This window comes from Oncorhynchus kisutch, linkage group LG6 (assembly GCF_002021735.2).
Source record: "Oncorhynchus kisutch isolate 150728-3 linkage group LG6, Okis_V2, whole genome shotgun sequence".
Lineage (NCBI taxonomy): Eukaryota > Metazoa > Chordata > Actinopteri > Salmoniformes > Salmonidae > Oncorhynchus > Oncorhynchus kisutch.
Genome location: NC_034179.2, coordinates 42,868,609 through 42,880,983, shown reverse-complemented (window position 1 = coordinate 42,880,983; position 12,375 = coordinate 42,868,609).

The window sequence follows — 12,375 nt, the reverse complement described above, 5'->3', positions numbered from 1 at the left end:
AGGTAGAGCCCCATGAACACAGGGATGGGAGGATTAGAGGAGGGTAAAGAGGCCAACAATATATTGTAATAGAGCTATGGCTGACAGGTGGTCGGGGTAAGATGTAGCAGCATAGGTGGATCAATGGATCTAGCTGTGTAAAGACCTCTATAGATTTAATCTGAACTGTTTAAAGGTCCACTGTCATCACATGATCAACCCATTCAAATAACCTCACATGTACACCACTGATCACAATCTAAATCAAAATAAGGTTCAGGTTTGAAGCAAGGGGTTTGAGGAGGGGGATGGTATGCTCTGTGTTGTTTCAATAGGCTAGAATCAGGTTGCCACTCTCTTATTTTCTCTTCTAACCCAATGATTTGTTGCCAAGTTGGGATGTGTGATGTCACTTTTTGTGAGGAGCCTTTTAGGAGGAGCTGCTTGGCAATTTGCACGGGGCAATCATGTGATGATGTCGGGGCTTTAATGAAGTAATGTGCTCTCAAAGTAAGGCCATGTTTACAGAGCAGCCAGGGAGGACTCCCTCTAGTTGGTTGATAGTGGAGCCTTTAGAGGTCCAGCAGCAGGGGTCTTGGTCGATTATGGGCTTTACTGTTAATCTAGAGATGTATTCCAACAGATAAGTCAGAAAAAAATGTAATTCTTACTTTGAGGGGTAAATAATTCTGTTGTGCAAAAAGTAAATGAAACCACTTTCAAACTCTGTCATTGTAATGTACTTGGTGTATAACGGTATGTCTGTGGGTCGTTCCCTGGCTTTCTCATAGGGTTGCTGAGCTGGAGGAGGTTTCTGGAGCTCCTGCATAGTCTCAAAGTTCACCCAACGCTAGGGGGTTGGGAAAGAATGAGGAATGTGAATGTTTATTGTATCGATACTGTGAAATGATAAAAAGACAACTATTCATTGACTGCATAGGTATCATCTCCTACAGGCTTTGTTTTAATTCACTCTGAGGTCTGATATCTACCTGATATTCCTGCCTTCAGTTTTTTACTTACCTAGGCCTCTTCTCACTTGTGATTGTGCAAGTCCCTCAGTGGTTGGCCGAAGAATAAGGGTTAGGTGTCCAAGTCTTTTAGGGTCTTTGGCCCTCGGGGTTCTTCTCCTTGGCATCTCGCCAACAGATTCCAGCCTCTTCCTCAAAATCTTGCATTGGTGGTCCGGAATGTATCCACATGTCTTCTTAGTCATTAGTGAGTAGACACTCAAACGTTATGCTATTTTCTATAGCTATAAATCAACATAATTTGAGAATATGCATTGTGTTCTAAAATAAAAAATATAAAATAAATTTCAAGGACATTTAGTAAGGTCACAGATCTGAGTACAACAGAACTAATACGGTTGTGCATCACCTCCCTCAATGGTTTAGAGAAAGGAGATTGGATGGTTTACAATACACTGCAAATACACTTAGAGGTTCCTGTTTTATATTCAGTGGCTAAATATTTGTTGCATCCCATGTCCATGCCTACTTGTCAACCGTATGGTAGAAGAAGGTCCAGGGTCACTCCCATCGGGCCCTCTTCTCCAATAGGTTTTTCAAAGGAGGCCAGGAGAAGAGGTTGTAAGCAATTCAGGAAATATTCATTTAGAAAGACTCTGTGTTTGGCCAATGTGTGAGTGCGAACGGGTGTGTGGGGCATACTTGAAAAGTTATGTTGTTCTAAACTTCCTTCTCTAACCTATTGACTTCAAATAGAGTGGGAACTTACATCTTGGTTCCATCTGCGTTCTGCCTGGCTGGTCTGTCCTTGTGAAAGTTGTAGTCTAGTGCTGCCAGCAGTGTTCTGGCCTCAGACTGCTGGTGAAAAGGAAAAAACGCTTGCTGGCGTACAGCAGAATATGGCTCTGGTAGGACTCAAGATCAGCTGTTGATCTGTAAAAAAAGAAGAAGAAAACAAGAAAAAAGAACACAGACAAGTCATAATGAATGCATCATGAAATCAACTAAATTGTAATCTTCCTTTGGCGGTGTGCATGTCAAACATCACCGTAATGCAGGGTTCCCCAACCATCTCCTCTGTGACCAATAAATAGACCAATATTTTTATACATGTTCTGGTGGTCCCTGAGGACAGTACTGCAGTAATGGATAATGGACCATTATCTGTAACCATTTCCTAAATAAGGGGAAGGATTCTTGAGAAAGTATGTAACCCACCTGAAGTTCAGGTATTTATGAAGATCCTTCAGCCACCTTGTGTTGAGGACAATGTGTGTGAGAGCCTGATGTGCTGGAGAGCCATTTTTGATACATTCCTTGGTGTAGTTGTCTCCCAGGCAGTCACAATGTCCCAGTGTCCATGTGTGTTCATTCACCACATGGTGAATACCTCTCCTGAAACATACAATCGCAATGGCAATTACAGGTGTAATAGTAAATCGAACAGACACAAGTTTACGCCTGCAAAGTTCTGCTGCTTTCTTTATTCTGAAGAATGTATTTGTTTCTCTCTTGTTCAATTGTCTATTTTCTTGTTCACACTTTTAAGACATTCACATCAAACAAGTGCACACTTTAAATAACACAACATAAATCCACTTTACCTAAAGCGCAATTCAAACATGTTTCACAAATAACCGTGTCTTACTGGATGATTTCACATGAAAACCACAATGTATTTCACATTCATACAATAGAAACACATATATGAAGACAAAAATAACGTTAAATAAATGTTTTTCTATATACAGATACCAATATAGAAAACTGACAACAATATATTCAGCTTCAAGATAGAAGCAAGATAGAAGACCATGGTTTCGACAGCTTTTTCTTTTACATTCATTTCATCACTCAGCAGCACACTGAGATTGACACCATCAGTCTGTTCACTGTTTTCTCTGATGAGTACCTCTAGTGGACAGTCTACACAGCTCTGACTAACTAGCATAGGCACTTGTATGGCCATGTTTGTCACGTTCTGACCTTTATTTCCTTTGTTTTGTCATTATTTAGTATGGTCAGGGCGTGAGTTGGGGTGGGCAGTCTATGTTTGTTTTTCTATGATTTGGGGATTTCTATGTTTCGGCCTAGTATGGTTCTCAATCAGAGGCAGGTGTCATTAGTTGTCTCTGATTAAGAATCATACTTAGGTAGCCTGGGTTTCACTGTTTGTTTGTGGGTGTTTGTTTCCGTGTCTGTGTTTTTCACCACACGGTACTGTTTCGGTTTTCGTTCCTGTCACGTTTATTGTTTTTGTATCAGTTGTGTTCATGTTGAGATTTTCTTATTAAAAGAACCATGGACACTTACCACGCCACATATTGGTCCTCCGATCCTTCTCGCCTCTCCTCTTCAGATGAAGAGGAGGAAAACCCTTATAATGTTCCCATCTTTACTACTCAGAAGCTCCAGGGACACTTCGATCCATCTTTCAAAGGGGACAGTAGTGCAGTTTGCTGCAGTCACGTGGAGTCGGCCTTCAGCTAACAAAGTCTCAAGGGGTTGGATGTCAACATTTGGCAACGCGTTCTCTACCCAGGACCTCACTACAGTGTTAACCTGTTGAGTGTGTGTTGATGTTCCTGTGTGTGGACGTGTAGCTGGTTTCTCTGTCTTCACACAGTTGATTTGGAGTAGGGATGTTTTGTTTGCAGCAGTTCACTGTCTGTCCCTCGCCATCGACCTGGACCCGTTTCCCAACGTCTGTCTTGTTAGGCAGCCGACAGCTCTATGTCCTTCTTGTCCACAACGTAAGCAGTGAGGGCAGCTTTCAATTCCCTGCTGGACACAGTCTGGACATTTACCCTTAGTGTGGGCCCTGTCTGTCGTCGTTGCTCTGGATGGTGGTAAAGAGGCATATCTCGGTGCCTCTCTTGTCGGTGCTCTGGAGGATAGGTGATGGGCATATCCCTGGGCTTCACCTCTTGTGTGACCTCCGGAGGGTGGGGGATGTGTGTACACCTGGGCCTCACCTGCAGCAGGTTTAATATTTTTCTCCAGGTTTTAAGCCAGTGCATTCACTGTTTCGGTCAGCTCCTGGATGGCTGTGTGATTGGCCTTCACTTCACCATCAACCTGAGTGGGGGAAGACTGGTCACAATGTTCACTGTCCCCTTGTTGCTGAGTTGACATTTACTGGTCTGTGTCTAGCACTGAGACCTATACGTTTCTGTCGATCTGCTTCCTCACTGCTCGAGGATTAAGTTCGCCGGTCACACTACAATCAGAGGTATATTTCTTGAGGTCATCTCTGATTTTAGTATATTTTTCACTGAGCCCCGGGTAAAGTGTGTGAAGGAACACCCTGTACCAGCTTCTTGTCATAGTCAAATTCATCACCACTCTGCTGTGATGTGAACTGTTCACTCTGTTTGGGTCCCATTAACCTATATGATACATTCTCTACGGGGAAATAGTGTTGCTACATCAGTAACCCTCATCAACCCAGATACCTGTTCTGTAACCAGGGGTGCTGCATGTGCTGACCCATTGCTCACAGTGTCTTTGGTTGTTGATGTTGTTGTCGGTCGGTGTACTGTCATTGTCAACCAACCTCTTTTGACCATGGGTTTTTAATTTTATTTAATGCATTATATTGCCATCGTACTATGGTAATGCACAATTAATAAATATGGTATCATATGATAATTATTGGTACCATTTAACATAATTGTGCGTTACCATGGTACAATGTATAATGCAGGTTAAAACCATGGTATTTCCATGATCCACATCTACCATGGTATAAATTATGCAATACCATTGTATTATTTAGGTGCATAGCTGTACCCTCATACTTCAAAACTAAAACCATGGTACATTTCCAAGATTCAGATTTATACCATGGTGTGAATGATACAATACCATGGTAGTATTTAGGTACAATGGCAGTACCATGGTAGTATCATCAAACTTCAAAGCTAAAACCCTGGTACATTTTTGTAAAGGTAACCTTGAGTTGTACTCCTTTTTCCCTCAGAACAGCTTCAATTCGTCAGGCCATGGACTCTACAAGGTGTCGAAAGCGTTCCACAGGGATACTGGCCCATGTTGACTCCAATGCTTCCCACTGTTGTGACAAGTTGGCTGGATGTCCTTTGGATGGTGGACCATTCTTGATACACACGGGAAACTGTTGAGCGTGAAGAACCCAACATTGTAGTTCTTGACACACTCAAACCGGTGCGCCTGGCACCTACTACCATACCCCATTCACAGGCACTTAAATATTTTGTCTTGCCCGTTTACCCTCTGAATGGCGCAAATACACAATCCATGTGTAAATAGTTTTAAAGCTTTTGAATCCTTCTTTGACCTTAACTGAAGTGGATTTAACAGGTGACATCAATAAGGGATCATAGCTTTCATCTGAATCCACCTGGTGATGGAAAAAGCCGTATAAGATTTTTATTTATTTATTATATTTTACTTTTCAATGTGAAATTTTCAGTGCAATGTCAATGTATACAAAGTTCTGATGACTATGTTGAAATTCGATTGATGTAACAAACTCTTACCAAGGTTGTCATTGCTTGCTATTTGAGGTTTTAGGCTGGTTTTCTGTATAAGCACTTGGTGACATCTGCTTCATAAATAAATTAGATCGGATTTGAAATTTGATTTGAAGTTAAAGTTTGAACCTAATTTCGATATTTGCAACGCTGGTTAAAATGAGATGAAAACAGTACTGGTTGATGACAGTTTGTAAATCCAAATGAGTTTTCCACGTAGAACAGGTTGACAAATGATGTTCAAACAACATGGATTTGTGTTAACAGTGGGATATAACTTCCCTTCATCAAGGACATGCAGGTGTGTAAATCAAACACACTTCTGGAAGCACAGTGCAGAAAACCCACCATCTGCAATGTGTGAGGTACATTGACTTGTGAAAGTATTCACCTCCTTTGGCATTTTTCCTATTTTGTTGCCTTACAAACCTGGAATTAACATGTATATTTTTGGGAGGGTTGTATCATTTGATTTACACAACATCCCTACCAATTTGAAGATGATAAATATGAGACAAAAAAAACTGATAACTTCAGCGCGCACAACTATTCACCCCCCCCCCCCCCCTATCCTTCAAGTTGGATAGGTACCGTTGATGTACAGCAAAGACATTCAAACCACTTGAGTGTTGCATTAGCAGTATGCTTAGGGTCATTGCCCTGCTGGAAGATGAACCTCGTCACAGTCTCAAATCTCTGGAAGACGGAAACAGGTTTCCCTCAGGAATTTCCCTGTATTTAGCACCATCATCATTCCTTAAATTCTGACCAGTTTCCCAGTCCCTGCCGATGAAAAACATCCCCACAGCATGATGCGTCCACCACCATGCTTCACTGTGGGGATAGAATTCTCGGGGTGATGAGAGGTGTTGGGTTTGCTTCAGACATAGCGTTTTCCTTAATGTTCAAAAACCTCAATTTTAGTCTCATATGACCAGAGTCCATGTGTTTGGGGAGTCTCTCACATATGCCTTTTGGTGAACACCAAACGTGTTTGCCAATGTTTGCTTATTTTTTTTCTTTAAGCAATGTTTTTTGTCTGGACACTCTTCTGTAAATCCCAGCTCTGTGGAGTGTACGGCTTAAAGTGGTCCTATGGACAGATACTCCAATCTCCGCTGTGGAGCTTTGCAGCTCCTTCAGGGTTATCTTTGGTCTCTTTGCTGCCTCTCTGATGAATGCCCTCTTTGCCTGGTCCATGAGTTTTGGTTGGCGGCCCTCTCTTGGCAGGTTTGTTGTGGTGTCATATTCTTTCCATTTTCTAATAATGTATTTAATGGTGCTCTGTGGGATGTTCAAGTTTCTGATATATATTTTTTTAAACTCAACCCTGATCTGTACTTCTCCACAACTTTGTCCCTGACCTGTTTGGCGAGCTCCTTGGTCTTTGTGGTGCCGCTTGCTTGGTGGTGTCCCTTGCTTAGTGGTGTTGCAGACTTTGGGGCCTGACACTTAGATTGCACACAGGTGGACTTTATTTTACTAATTATGTGACTTCTGAATGTAATTGGTTGCACCAGATCTTATCTAGGGGCTTCATAGCAAAGGGGATGAATACATATGCACGCACCACTATTTTTTTCAAATATAAGTAATTTTTTAAATTTCACTTCACCAATTTGGAATTTGTCCATTTTTTAAAAATCCAAATAAAAATCCATTTAAATTACAGGTTGTAATGCAACACAATAGGAAAAACACCAATGGGGATGAAAACTTTTGCAAGGCACTGTAAAGCCTTAGTCTCAGCACAACAAAGTCAGTGTATGGCCAAGGTCCCATTAGGGTGGCATGTCCTTAGTCAATGGTGGCGTGGTAGTATGGCAGTCTGTGCAGAAGTGACCTCTTTTTCCATGTGGAACACCCCTCTCTGGTGGTGAGGAGGAGAAATGCATTTATCATCAAGCGCTGGGTGATATGTCCCATAGTTGTTGTGGAGAGTGAGTCAATATTATAACAAAAAAGTCAAACTGTTTGTAAGACATGTCTGTATCCTAACTTGAGATTGGTGCCCAAATCTTCCATTGACACCAATACAGGATTTATGCAAATATCAAAATTCTGCATGCACATTTCAAGTTAGAATTCAGTCCCATAATGAGCTCATGAAATGCCTATTGCTCTAAATAAAAGAGGACGAGTTCATGATTAAATTGGATACTAAATTATTCTGGCTTAACGCAATGACTTCAATAAAGCATTATTGTACATTGGAAAGACTCAACATTGACGTTCACATGCATCAAAAAGACTTGCAGCAACAGTAACAGAGGTAAAGTGTTTGCCAACGTGTCTGTCTCCCTTTATCAGCTTGAAAATGTCACCTGTTTGACCCTCTTTAATGTGTGCTTTACTGAGAGCTTGCTTTACACAGGGATTAACTTAAGTCCTGTCCCAAAACTCATAGTAAAATGTATGAATGTCTGATAGATAGCAATGGGGAGTATTTGAAATGGTTGAAAATCCCAATAATGGCAACCTTTAAAATGAATCCTGTCAGGCTAGAATGACCGAATGTGAGCATGCCTCTCAGAGGACAATATCACAACCATTACAGGCATACTTTCCCAAGACCCTATCAGTGTAGAACATTTTTCAAGAAAGCATTACCGTTGGACAGAGGCAAAATCATTTTAGGACAAATATGCTTTTTGTTGAACTAATGTAATTTAGCTTGAAGAGGACAGTCCCTGGCGTCCCTGATCATAGCCTGGCACAACCAATTGATGCTTATGTTAATATATTGGATTCAATAGTAAAATATGAGTGTCACAGGGTTAATGCTTATGCCAATACATTGCAGTCAATGGGAACATTTAGCATATTTCTGACCGGGGGACCATCATGACCTGGGGGCCACATTCGGTCTTCAACATAGTCCGGAGGGCCGCACTGATAATTGGTTATATTTCCTTGCCATCAAAATTGGCAAAAAATAGTCCTCTATCCATTCTTTATGGAATATTCGATGCTCCCTGACCATCTAGTGATTGTTAGCGAACTGGACAGTCAAGAAACTGCTTGAATATCCAAAAATAAGTATTCACACCCATTAATTTTTCCACATTTTGTTGTGTTAGAGCCTGAATTGAAAATGGATTACGTTTAGATTCATTTTTTTCACTGGCCAACACACAATACCCCAGAATGTTAATGTGGAATAATATATATATATATATATTTTTACAAATTAATTAAAAATAAAAAGCTAAAACGTCTTGAGTCAATAAGTTTCCAACCCCTTTGTTATGGCAAGCTTAAAGTTCAGGAGTAAAAATTTGCATGACAAGTCACATAAGTTGCTTGGACTCTGTGTGCAATAATAGTGTTTAACATGATTTTTGACTGCCTCATCTCTGTACTCATCTCTGAGTACATCTCCTCATCGCCTCATCTCTGTACCCCACACATACAATTATCTTTAGGTCCCTCAGTTGAACAGTGAATTTCGAACACAGTTCCAACTACAAAGACCAGGGAGGTGTTCCAATGCCTCACAAAGGCCACTTATTCGTACATGTATATATTAAAAAAAGCCCTTTGAGCTTAGTGAAGTTATTAGTTAATTACACTTTAGATGGTATCAATACACCCAGTCACTACAAAGCGACAGGCGTTCTTCCTAAATCAGTTGCCGGAGAGAAAGGAAACCGCTCAGGGATTTTACCATAAGGACAATGGTGACTTTAAAACAACTACAGAGTTTAATGGTTGTGACAGGAGAAAACTGAGGATGGATCAATAACATTGTAGTTACTTCACAATACCAACCTAATTGACCGATTGAAAAGAAGGAAGCCTATACAGAATAAAACTATTCCAAAATATGCATCCTTTTTACAAAATGTCACTAAAGTACTGTAATGCTGCAAAAAAATATAGCAAAGCAATTAACTTTATGTCCTGAATACAATGTGTTATGTTTGGGGCCAATCCAATAAAACACATTACTAAGTACCACTCTCCATGTATTCAAGCATAGTGGTGGCTGCATCATGGGTAAGCTTGTCATCGACAAGGACTGGGCAGTTTTTTGGGATAAAAAATGTATGTAATGGAGCTAAGCACAGGCAAATTCCTAGAGGAAAACCTGGTTTAGTCTGCTTTCCACCAGACACTGGGTGTCACGGACCCCTCAAGAACTTTCATTATGCACACCTGGCCCCTATTCCCGATGATTAGTAATTGTATAAGTGTGCCCTTGGTTTACCAGTGTCCTATTGTGACAATGTCCATTGGTGTGTGTGAGTATCTGTGCTGTGTGTTTTGGCTTTCGTGCCATTGTGGATTGCACAGATGATTACGGGTCTCGTCCCGTGTGTTAATCATTGTGCGCTTGTGTTATTTATTCGAGGTACTCCTCGCTCTTTTGTTTGGGTTTCAACTGTCATGCCCTGATCTGTTTCACCTTTCCCTATGATTGCCTCCACCCCCTCCAGGTGTCGCTTATTTTTCCCAGTGTATTTATCCCTGTGTTTCCTGTCTCTCTGTGCCAGTTCGTCTTGTATGTTTAGTCCAGTCAACAGGTGTGGTTTCCCCGTACTCCTTTTCTATTTTCTTTTGCCAGTCTTCCCGGTTTTGACCACTGCCTGACTCTGGACTACTTTTCTGCCTGCCTGATCATCCTGCCTGCCCTGACCTTGAATCTACCTTTTGCCTGTACACGACCATTCTCTTCCCTACCCCTTTTTAGATGAATAAACGTTGTAAGACTCCAACCATCTGCCTCCTGTATCTGCATCTGGGTCTCGCCTTGTGCCTTGATATAAACCCTGTGTTTTGTATAGTGTTTGTTTGGTCTTCGTTTACATGGCACACTATAATTTGGGTCCATAAAAACCCATATTACGCATTCCTGTGCCTGACTCCCGATCCCTTTATACCAATGTGACACTGGTATATAAATTCCCCTTTCTGGAGGACAATAACCTAAAACACAAGGCTAAATCTTCATTGGAGTTGCTTACCAAGAAGACAGTGAATGTTCCTGAGCGGCCTAGTTACAGTTTTGACTTAAACCGTCTTGAAAATCTATGGCAAGACTTGAAAATGGCTGTCTAGCAATGAAAGCAATCAATGTGACAGAGCTTGAAGAATAAAAAAATAAAAAATTGGCAAATATTGTACAATCCAAGTGTGCAAAGCTCTTAAAGACTTACACAAATAGACTCACACCTGTAATCGCCACCAAAGGTGCTTCTACAAAGTATTGACTGAATACTTGTGTATATTAAGTATTGGCAGTGGTGGAAAAAGTATCCAACTGTCATACTTGAGTAAAAGTAAAGATACCTTAATAGAAAATACCTCAAGTAAAAGTAACCCAGTACAATTCTACTTGGGTAAAAATCTAAAAATATTTGTTTAAAAATATATGTAAGTATCAAAAGTAAAAGTATAAATAATTTCAAAGTCCTTATAATAAGCAAACCAGATGAAACAATTTTCTTGTTTTTATTTATTCATGGAAGGCAGGGGCATACTCCAAGACATCATTTACAAACAAAGAATTTGTGTTTAGTGAGTCCGCCAGATCAGAGGCAGTAGGGATGACCAGGGATGTTTGGTTGATAAGTCCGTGAATTTGACAATTTTCCTGTCCTGTTAACCATTCAAAAATTACTTTGTGGTGTCATTGATAATGTATGGTGTAAAAAGTACAATATTTTCTTAAGGAATGTAGTGAAGTATTCAAAAATATGAATAAAGTACACATATCCCCAAAAACGACTTAAGTAGTACTTTAAAGTAGTTTTACTTAAATACTTTACACCACTGGATAGTGACAAGACAAAAGATTGAAGTGCCTTTGAATGGGGTATGGTAGTAGGTGCCAATTGAGTGTGTCAAGAACTGTAACGCTGCTGGGTTTTTCACGCTCAACAGTTTCCCATGTGTATCAAGAATGGTCCACCACCCAAAGGTGGTGGGAGGCATTGGTGGGAAGCATTGGAGTCAACATGGGCCAGAATCACTGTGGAATGCTTTCAACCACCTTGTAGAGTCCATGCCCTGACAAATTGAGGCTGTTCTGAGGGCAAAAGGGGGTGCAACTCAATATTAGGAATGTTCCTAATGTTTTGTACACTCAGGGGATTTCTACTCTATAGGCCTACTGCATTGGAATACCCTAGAGCAGTCTTTTCAAACCTCTCCTTAGGGACCCCCAGATGGTTCACATCTCATATAACGTAGATTCCATTATGACTGATTGTTTTACATACGTTATCAAATCGAATCAAATCAAAGTTTATTTGTCACTTGTGCCGGTGAAACAGGTGAAATACCGTGAAATTCTTACTTACAGGCTCTAACCAACAGTGCAATTTCTAAGTTAAAAAAAGTAAAAATAAAAAAAGTTATTAGGTGAACAATAGGTGAGTAAAGAAATAAAAACAACAGTAAAAAACAGTGAAAATAACAGTAGCAAGGCTATATACAGTAGCGAGGCTATATACAGTAGCGAGGCTATATACAGTAGCGAGGCTATATACAGTAGCAAGGCTATATACAGTAGCGAGGCTATATACAGTAGCAAGGCTATATACAGTAGCGAGGCTATATACAGTAGCGAGGCTACATACAGGCACCAGTTAGTCGGGCTGATTGTGGAAGTATGTACATGTAGGTACATACTTCCATATATGATAAACAGAGAGTAGCAGTAGCATAAAAGTGGGGTTGGCAGGTGGTGGGTGTTGGGACACAATGCAGATAGCCCGGGTAGAAAATGTGCGGGGGCACCGGTTGGTCGGGCTAATTGAGGTAGTATGTACATGAATGTATAGTTAAAGTGACTATGCATATATGATAAACGGAGAGTAGCAGCAGCGTAAAATAGGCGTTGGGGTGGCACACAATGCAAATAGTCCGGGTAGTCATTTGATTACCTGTTCAGGGGTCTTATGGCT